The sequence below is a fragment of the Eleutherodactylus coqui genome, chromosome 9 (assembly GCF_035609145.1).
Source record: "Eleutherodactylus coqui strain aEleCoq1 chromosome 9, aEleCoq1.hap1, whole genome shotgun sequence".
NCBI classification, from domain to species: domain Eukaryota; kingdom Metazoa; phylum Chordata; class Amphibia; order Anura; family Eleutherodactylidae; genus Eleutherodactylus; species Eleutherodactylus coqui.
In genome coordinates, this window is record NC_089845.1 from 159,608,273 (window position 1) to 159,619,135 (window position 10,863).

General features: G+C 44.1%; 1 pseudogene; it reads left to right on the top strand.

The window, feature by feature from the left end:
- Positions 1-1,090: 1,090 nt before the first annotated feature.
- Positions 1,091-1,186, top strand: LOC136579386 (U6 spliceosomal RNA; annotated as a pseudogene).
- The last annotated feature ends 9,677 nt before the right edge of the window (positions 1,187-10,863 follow it).

The window sequence follows — 10,863 nt, forward strand, 5'->3', positions numbered from 1 at the left end:
ATGCCATTTAAAGTACAAACCAGAAAACTAAGACTCAGGATTTCAGAACATATTGCAGATGAGAACAGTGCAGGAGATAGACATATAATTGGGGCGGCAGAACACTTTTTGAAAGGCAATACCTTTTGAAATACTTCCCTCTCCAGTAGTCCACTTGTAGATTAAACAGGCTGAATGGAATATAAGAAAACAAGTGGTGCTGGTGAGCTGATCTTTTTCTATTTGGGTTATTGGACTCATAGTCCTTTAGAATACAAAACGGAGATGGAAGAAAGGCTCTGGAGCACCACCTATTGGACGGTAGCTTACTTAGCAGTCAGTGCTAACTCATATGGAAGCTACCGTCCAATAGGTGGCACTGTAGAGTCTTTGTTCCATAGTTTATTTGCATACCCTATTTCCCAGAGGAGTTTGCATGGCATGGTCTCCTCATGCTAACTTGGTGATCTCCACAAGGAGAGACAGTACTTCCTTTAGAGTGCAGCATCGCTATATTTGCATGGTCTCCTCTAGAATCCAATGTACATTTCTTACCTAACATGCCAGACCCCCACTAACACCACACGTGTCTATATGTACCTCTAATCTTTCCTTTTGTGCCTCACTGTAGAGTCTGCTCTGCTATGGGTAGTGACTCAGAGCAGCCATTACCTAATAATACTGATAGTTCTGATCGATAATTGTATAATTTTGCCTTTAAATGTGTTATGCACTTTACTGGTGTCTAGACTTGAAGATGGTGGTTTGTGTATAATATAGAGAGAGGGATAAAACAGCACAGTGACTCGGATCCTTTCACAGCAACCAATCAGCACTAAGCTAGTGGGAGGAGCAAAAGTTATAGAAGTTTTTGTAACATTCTAGATGTTTCACTCTAGAGAACAAGAGAGTAGAATGTAGTGTAAACCAATAGCTGCTTTAGGGAACAGAAGCTCACAAACCTTCTTGGATTAACGTCTTGTAAGAAAAGTGGTGAATTGGGAGAGCTGTACTCCAGGGCCGTGGTGAAAAACCCACACCAGACAATGTAGCATCCTCTACTGCAACACTACACAGTAATAGTTGTGACTTCTTGTAAGAATGTTGCAGAAAATGTTGTGCAAATATATGCCAAAATTGGAACATTTCAGAGAAGATTAGCATGAGCAAGGAGGACACGCAAATTCATGAAGCATTCCTTAGCTTTTAGCTTGCAGAAAAGAAGACGTAATAGCTGTCTACAAATATCTGAAGTGCTGTCACAGTGCAGAGGGATCAGCCCTTTTCTCATCTGCACAAGGAAAGACTAGAAGCAATGGGATGAAACTGAAAGGGAGGAGACACAGATTAGATATTAGACAGTGAGGGGGATCAATGAGTGGAACAGGTTGCCACGGAAGGTGGGGAGTTTTCCTTCAATGGAAGTGTTCAAATAGAGGCTGGACAGACATCTATCTGGGATGATTTAGTGATCTTGCATTGAGCAGGGAGTTGGACCCGATGACCCTGGAGGACCCTTCCAACTCTACCATTCTATGATTCTATGAGCTCTATGTAGGAGGCCATTTTGAATCCTTCTCCACAGTAACACTGGCTCATCAAATTGTCACTTGGTATTTGTTTTGCTAATTCAGGTTCTGGTCCTTCCTCTGACTTCATCTCCATCTCATCCTAATGTCGCTAATTAAGCTTCATTGCCTAACAGTAACCCCATAATTGCTGTTGTGCTTTCACACAGGAGCGAGGATCGCTCAGTGAATGGAGAAAGATCGGGTTAGAGATCATTCTGGCCTGCCTGCCTCCATTCACAGTAAACAGGCCATCATTCATAGATGATCAACTGCCTGTTAAGACGGGCCGATTGCTGTTTAATTGGTCACTACCGGCATTTACACTGAACGATTACCGTTCAGGTTCCCACTATCCAGCGATAATCTGAACGCATCTTGTTTGGTCAAACGGGTCCTAATTAAACGTTGATGACTTGTTTTAACACATTATCTTAACACCATGAAAGCCATTGAAAAGGCAAGTAAAAGTTCTGTGCTGCAGTTTATTTAACGCATTGTCAAGTTGCAAGATTTGTACCTCCAATAGGTGGCACTAGAGAGACAGTTTTTTTTTTCTGGAGGAGAGCTCATTTGCATACAGCTCGTATAATGCCATCATTCTGTGGGTATAAAATACTGCCATTACAGCTCAACTAACACCAAGCCAGCAATGGTGAGGACGTCTAGATGAATAGTAGTGGAGGCTGTGATAATTTTGCCCTCCTTGCCCTCCTCCATCATACAGCCCTGACTATTGTATTGGGATTGGTGAATTGTTACATCACCATTCCTATAATTTTCATCCTTTATGCACAGTATCCCCCCAAACATTTTGTTGCTTTTATGTTAAAGGCTCGCATAACATCCTGGCAAATGATTATGAATCGTCCTGTTTAAGATTCACTATTATTTATGCTCCATATGTGCTCGAATTCTCGGCATCCATTTATACCCGTCAGATTAATGGGAACTGTTTCATGAAAATAAATCTAAAACTAAAGAAGAAAGAGCAAAGCTGAAGACAGAACAGCTGAATATTCTAATTTTTACGACGCGGTGGGGGAGGGGCACGGAGAGGTCACTCATTTAATTAAATGACTTTATTCATTCGCATTTATAACTCAACGTGCAAAAAAAAACCTCCCCAAATAACGACGACATAAAATAAAAAAAAAAACTGCTTCCAGAGTCTGAAGGATATAAGTGGCATTGAGAAATGCATATATTACATCACGGCGTGTAAGAGGCATATGGGAACTGTATCGCCTGGGGGTGAAGAGGAAACGACAAGCATTAAGTGTATCTCACAAATATTCAGGAATGTGTTCATTCCAGTTAATTACAAAGGGAATGCTATTTTCATTTCACTCGCCCCGAGCGTCCAGAACAGATCAGGACTCATTAATTCACTTAAACAAACACAGAGATGAAGCGGCCACGGTTTTTTTGAATCAACCAAATTATTCCTTCATAACGATGTTCTCCTCATTTCCTGGCCAGTTCTTCAACACATTTCCTGCATTGGGAATATTATAGATTTCTATTGATAGGAAATTAACAAAAAATTGATACATTGTATTACGGCTGATCAAAATTCTTTTTTTGGAACAGTTTAATTTTATTTTTAAGAGATAACTCATAGTAATAGTATATATATTCTATGAAATATATCTTTTCATATATTTCTTAGATCAGCCTAGGCTAATATATATATATATATATATATATATATATATGAATATATCTACCTTCTTAGTAAATATCTAGCAGCTAAATGGTTAATTTGTTTAATATTATACCTTGGTATGTGCAAGCAAGATGCTTGCACTTACTCCCACACCTCTTTCCCAGGAGAAAAGCTGTCTGATAGCCCTGGGACCCCCCCTTTGAATTCCTTTGTCTGGGCAGGGATATTAATTAGTCTATTCTAGTTTTGTTTATAAGAAATCACGTGTTTAGTAGTAACACACACCTTAAGGCATTAACATGTGTCAATCATTACAAACTAAGCCAATCATGAGTTCTTATGATTTCATGGGGTATGTACTTCTGCTGCTGTGTCATTTGGGGTATATCTGTACTGTGATGATGTTAATAAGCCAGGAGTTTACTGATGATTGACCAGCATTGTGTCACTGTCAGTTACTTTGCATGTATGCACTTCTCATTGTAACCAATTTGGAGCAGTACAAAGATTTGGAGAGCGATATGATTTATTCCCATAACATAACACTTTGTAGATCTACTGTTGCTTAATATAAGAAGATTACCAGTCGCAATCAGGGAGTGGGACCAAGGTTGTGTCGCTTTGTCAGCCTGGTCCACGTGACCACACTATGGACGCTGTTGAAAGTCTCTTCACTGTCACTGCAGAAGGTGCTTTAGTTGTCGTCTGTTGGAAATCCCTCAGCGTATCCTGTCACTGTAGAAGTTCTCTTGGGAGTTGCCTGTTAGGAATCCCTCAGTATTTAATGTCCCCATTTTCTCATCTCTGCTTCAATATCCTGTGGTGTATGGACTGATTTGCCACAAGAAGGTGTTTCACCTAGCCAGATGGATGTGTATTTATTCCAGTCTCACATGGGCGCCACTTATTCAGCTGTGTGCATGCATGCTGTTCGGACAATTGACTGGGGTTGTCTATGTTTGGTCTAAGTCCTGTCTTGTTTGAGCCACTTGTCCAATAGTGATCAGATGCTTAACTCCTGTCTTGTTTATTCCACCTGATTGTGGTCAAATACCTGAGTCTAGTTCTGTCTGTTACCTTCTTCTGATGGTGGTCAGCTGTCTGAGATATATGTCCTGTCCGAATTACCTCCATGCGTTATTGTGTGGACACCTGAATCCCCTCAGTGCATTGGTGTGCAGACGCCTGAATCCCCTCCGTGCGCTGGTGTGTGGCTGCCTGAATCCCCTCCATGTGTTTGTGTGCAGGCGGCTGAATCCCCTCTGTGCATTGGTGTGCAGGCGCCTGAATCCCCTTCGTGAGTTGGTGTGTGGTTGCCTGAATCCCCTCCATGCGTTGGTGTGTAGGCGCTTGAATCCCCTCGTGTGTTGGTGTGCAGGGGCCTGAATACCCTCCGTGCATTGGTTTTGGGTGCCTGAATCCCCTCTGTCTGTTGGTATGTGGGCACCTGGATCCCCTCCGTGCTTTGGTGTTCAGATACCTGAACCATGTCCTGTTGTTGTGTCTGGTGTGGCTGTGGACTCCTGTCTGTTATATGCCTTTTCTTAGCCCTGCGGGCATTTCCATCTCCAGTATATTTTTGCCTATCCTCCATGTATGATCAATGGACAGGCAAGGTTCCTTAGGTTTGAGACGGTGTGCCATTCCTATCAGGACGATCACCCTACTTTTAGGCAGGATCCTCCAAGCCAATGTTGGTAAGTGATAGCATTCTTATTCCTGTTTTTAGATTCAGCTCCAGTTTTGGTGTTGTGATATATGTCTATTTTGGTCCATTATGGACATTATCGCCATCATGGCTTGATGTAGAGGGCACCATATTTGCTCTTTGCATGAACGTAACAAAGATGGGGTACATTCAGTTGGTTACATCCATCCTACATGGAGTATTGTCTTACAGGTCACATCCACATTGAATGACCCCTGGCCCTTTCACAATCAGTTTCAGTGTGAATCCACATTAGATAAAAAAATCCAGCGATCATAGCGACTTCCAATGAGGCCGGTCATGAGGGCTAGACTAGCCGGGGCTGGGATTTCACTGCCAACTGCGTGGGGTTTCTCATGCAACGAAGTGGAGAGTATACAGAGAATGGCATGATCGAGGAAAACATTTAGGGAAAGGGGATCCTGTGGACGGAAACAACTTGTCACCGAAAGGAGTCACAGGAGAATGTCAGGAATCGTTCTGACTGAGCAACGGGTGCTGAACAGTCAAGAGCAGCCGAATATGATTCTCGAGCTCCAACGAACATATGTCTATAATATTGATAATCCTGGTGGAATTCAAGCACTATAAATTATTACTGATGTAAAGTTCTATAAAACATTTCCCCTGGGGACGTCTTGTAATCTCTCCCGCTAGAAACACTTTAGGTTTTATCAGCTGCTATAAATGTTGTTTCCAGACAGCAGAACGCTAGGAATAAATCATTTAGTTTTACTCCACAATCAGTAAGTGTCTCCTTGTAACTGTTTATTACGTACAGAGTTTAAAAATTAGCAAATCCTGTGAAGATGAATAGTTTCCCTTCTGCTGTCATTGTTCCTTTCTGTATTTCTGTAGGTTCATGAAGAAAAGATGAAATATTGTTATTAGAAAGTAAATTTAAAGCAGAATACTCAATTTTTACAATCTAAGCTCCGCCCCTGAGCTGTTCAAGCCACACCCTAGCCACACAGAAACACCCATGCTTTAGCAGGATGAAACTCGTTATTTAAATGAGTATGTTTATTTTGGGCTCAGAGAATCCACGAAGGAAGGTGATGTATAAAAAATCTCCTAGTGCAATTAATCCAAACCTGTTACATACTGATGAAGCCGGGCTGAATTTATCATTAAAGGGGTTCTGACATCAAAAAAAAAAAATTGTACTCACCTTGCCTGGCCTGGCCCGATCGCCAGGCATGTCCCCTCCAGCCGGCATCTTCTGTGCCTTTAAAGCAGAGCAGGAGCGGTCAAAAAGACCGCTTCCTGCTCTGGTCCGTCCGTCAGGCACTTCCGAGGTCAACGGACGGACCGCCACAGCAAGCACGTCACAAGCAGTGCTTGCTGTGGGTGGCCCGTCCGTCCGGCTGAACTCCGGAGTGCTGCGCATGCGCAGTGGAGACGCAGCCCATCCTGACTCCTGTCAGAGGGCACCTCTCCACTGCGCATGCGCGCGATCCCGGAGCGGCACGGCTCGTGCAGACAGAAGAGGAGGAGCAGCGCCTGCTGGGAGATGACCCCCCCGATGTCAACAACAACAGAAGAACAGGTAAGTATTATCTTTTTATGCTTTAGCAGCCATTAAACCATGGGTTCCCTGGGTCCATTAGGCAGACCAGGGAACAATGGCTGCTAAAGCATAAAAACATTGTTCATGTCAGAACCCCTTTAAACTCTATTTATCTTTTTGTGTAACATCAGCACCACTCTTATCTACACTGAATGATCACTGCATTAGGAACACCTACTCAATAATGGGTTGGTTCACCTTTTTGGGTGATCATAGCTTTCAGACATTGGTGAACAGGTTCCCTAAGGTTGTGAACATCCTCCAAACTCAACTCAATCCATGCCCGCAGCAGCAGCTTCGTCAGTTGGTGCATATTTTGTGGATCAGTGGTTGCAGATCTCACAGCCCTTTCCATCAATTTCCAAACATGTTCAATGCATCAATGGTGAGTTTGGGGGCCCAAAGCAGTGTGGAGAATTCATTGTGGTGTTCCTCCAACCATTCTTAGTCATTGGAGCTCGATGACACGGAGCGTTGCCTTGTTGAAAGATGACACTGTGGTTAGGGAAGACTTCCTGAAGATATGGGTGAAAATGGTCAGCTAACAGTTTCCTGCAGTGTTCACCATTCAAGGACTGTGCTCACCAGACCATGCTGCACCCTGGGAATATGGCTTCATGCTGTTCATGCCAGATGTGGAGGCAGCCCTGTTGGACCACCTCTAGCTTAGATACAATATTTGGTACAGGCAGCCATGGAGACTCTAGTACCCTGTTAGACCGCGTCTAGCTTGGATGCCAAATGTAATACAAGCAGTCATGCAGGCTTGAGTACACTCTTGAGATGCCTTTATTTTGGATACAAGATGTGATACAGGCAGGCATGATGGTTCTAGTACCTTGTTGGGCCTCCTCTAGCTTAAATACAACATGTGATTTGGGCGGACATGGAGGCTCTAGTAACCTGTTGGTCCACCTCTGGCTTAGATAAAAGATGTGATTCGGGTGGGCATGGAGGCTCTAGTAACCTGTTGGCCACCTCTAGCTTGGATACTAGATGTGGTATGGGTGGGCATGGAGGCTCTAGTAACCTGTTGGCCACCTCTAGCTTGGATACTAGATGTGGTATGGGTGGGCATGGAGACTCTAGTACCCTGTGGTACTGCCACTAACTTGGATACAACATGTGATACAGGTGAGCATGGAGGCTCAAGTACCCTGTTGTATCACCTCTAGCTTGGATGCAAGGTGTGATTTAGCAAGACTTGCAGGCTCTATTATCCTGTTGGCTATGGAGGCTCTAGTACCCTGTTGTACCGCCTTTAGCTTGAATACAAGATGTGAAACAGGCAGGCATGGAGGCTCTAGTACCCTGTTCTACCACCTCTAGCTTGGATACAAGATGCGATACTGGCAGGCATGGAGGCTCTAGTACCCTGTTGTACTACCTCTAGCTTGTAAGCAAGATCTGATCTGGGCAGGCGTAGAGGCTCTATTACCCTGTTGTACTGCGTCTAGCTTGGATAAAAATGTAACACGAGTGGGTATGAAGGCTCTAGAACCCTGTTGTACCGCCAGTAGCTGGGATACAAGATGTGATATGGGTGTACATGGAGGTTCTAGAACCCTGTTGGGCCACTTCTTGCTTGGATACAAGGTGTGATTCAGGCAGTCATGTAGACTCTAGTACCCTGTTGTACTGCCTCTAGCTTGGATACAAGATGTGATACTGGTGGCTATGGAGGCTCTAGTACCCTGCTGCCCACCTCTAGCTTGGATACAAAATGTAAAACAGGCAGGCATGGAGGTTCTAGTATACTGTTCAGCCATCTATTACTTGGATACATGGTGTGATACAGGTGGGCATAAAGGCTGTAGTACCCTGGGGGGTTGCCTCTAACTTGGATACTAGATGTGATATGGTCAGGCATGGAGGCTTTACCACCACCCTATTGGTCCTCCTCTAGTATGGACACAACATGTGATATGAGTGGGTATGGAGGCTCTGGTACCCTGTTGCGCCCCCACCAGCTTGGATACTACATGATCCAATATATGTTCTTTTGGTAATAAATCTGGCAACCGGGCAGTCACGAAAGTGTTACAATGTTGTGGCGAAATTCCGGTGACCCCCTTGTGTGTGCGGACGAGCATTATACTGCTGCCTCTTGGAAGCCGCCATGAGAGGAACACATGTGGCTGCAGGATGTCCTGAACATATCGCTGAGCTGTCATTGTCCCTCGTACCACTTCTAGGGAGTTGGAGCTACCTGTGCTTGTCGCTACGACCATCCAGCATCGCACATCCCAATAATGCGCCCCTCTCAGACTCTGGTAACTGGGTAAAATCTCTTCTCTGCATCGTACAGGCGTCTAGTGGTCAACAAGCTCTACAAGCAGAAGAAGAGGTCACTACACACAAGAAGCCTCCAAGAGGCTTTTATTGGCCAATGGGGGGACCACTTTTAGGGCCTCCGGTGACGAGACCGTCCATCTAATCACCACAACTCTCATCATTTACAGATCTGCCTGAGATGGAACTGCAAAGAGTGCACTTTGGGAACAGTTTAATACGGGTCTATACAAGAAATGACAATACAATAACACTGCTATACAGATGGAGTAGCATTTATTGCAGCGGCCAGGTTAATAGGAATTAGGTGGATCATTCGCTGACATCCATGATTATTTCCGCTGTGGAAAATGTAAACCAGCGTCAGCGCTTTGTCATTCATTGCAATTAACTCTGCTCCATCTGTACAGCTAGAACAGTCGGCATTCTGTCAAGTGTGCCGTCCAATGTGTCTCGGCTCTGTGTACCCAGCAGATGCCATGTTAGAGGAACGCATGTTCTTTGCTAATTATCTTGGAGTCCTGCACTGTGCCGCTCCTCTGATGACACTACTGACCTGCGAACAGAGATGCATGAAAATCCACTGTCGCCATGTAAAGACTCGCTTTCCCTACGATCAGAGTATATTAAAGTAGATTTATTAAGACCGACGCTTCAGCTGAAGTTCGCTGGAGTCATTTGCCCCAAATTTATTAAAAACTACTCCATTGGGGTGCAGCGAGGGTCAATGGGGCATTTACCTAGATTGGCATCCATACTGAAGTACAAGTAAACCATGCGTCAGTATAATCACGCCTCTTAATACATTAGTCACATCTGATGGCACCTCTGTGCTACAACCTATTGTAGGTTTCTGCTATAATGTATGGCCGTTTCTGGTGCAAATTCTGTGAGGCCACACCCACTAACTCTAGGTACGGCTCTCTTTTTTAAAAAGTGGCGGCAAAACTTCAAAAAGTTGCAATTTTGACATATGTGCCAAAGTTTAAAGCTTTTGCACTCCAGAAATCCTACATATGCTCCAATGACTCCAGCCTAGCTGCAGTCTGTTGGAGTCTGACATACAGTAGTCTGGAATCTGCCTCCTGTCAATCTCAGACTGCTGTTTTATATTTCCTCTACGCTTTACACTTCCAAAAAAAAAAATAAAACAAGGGGTTTTCCTGTCTTAAGAATAGGTCATTAGTAATTGATCGGTAGGGTTTGCCAGCTGATTGAAGTGGCTGCTGCGCTTTCGTGAGTGTTGCTGTCACTTCAGACGATACCAGGAACAGCAACGTACATAGTATAGTGGCTATGCCTGGTATTGCAGCTTAATCCCATTCACTTGAATGAGACTGGTCTTGGAAATGATCTCTTTGGCCATGTTACTGATGAATGTGACGTCACAGGCCTAAGAAGAGGCCACAGCACTCACCAGACTGCTGCGGGTGCTTTTACCAGCTGATTGGGTGACCATCGATCAACTACGGATGACCCATCCTGAGGGTAGTTTCAAGATGGGTCATCAATACTTTAGTGTTGGTAAACCCCTTTAACGAATTGATATGCAGATTATGTTCGGTGGGTGGAGTTGCCTTTCAAGGTCCTTATTTAAGTGCATGGAAACTTGTGCATTTTACCGGCACATTTGCATGCAGTTAATATATTCGTATCGGTTTGTTATTTCCCGTGTTTCTCTTTCAGATGTCTTTCCTGCTTGAAGGGATTAAATATTAAATTGTTCAGATTTGGAGAGAAGTTGCAGATTGGAATCAGCTGCCGCCTGCATTACGCAGCCTATCATTATGTAAATCCCATAGAAATCAAGGATATACAATATATGTTCCCAGCAGTCGGGTGACACAATTGGATGTGACCCTGCTTGTTGTTTTTACCTCTTAATGCTGCGCATATATATTTTTTCCATTACTTGTTAGTTTTGGAGACAGCCGTATTGTGACACTCACATAGACTTCACCGAGCTCTGGATCTCAGGGGGTTTGGTGTAATTACTGGCTGCACCCACTAGACAGGGACTGTGCCTAAAGGAGGAGGCCCATCCTGATGATCATTCATGGCCCTCTATTTTGGGGAA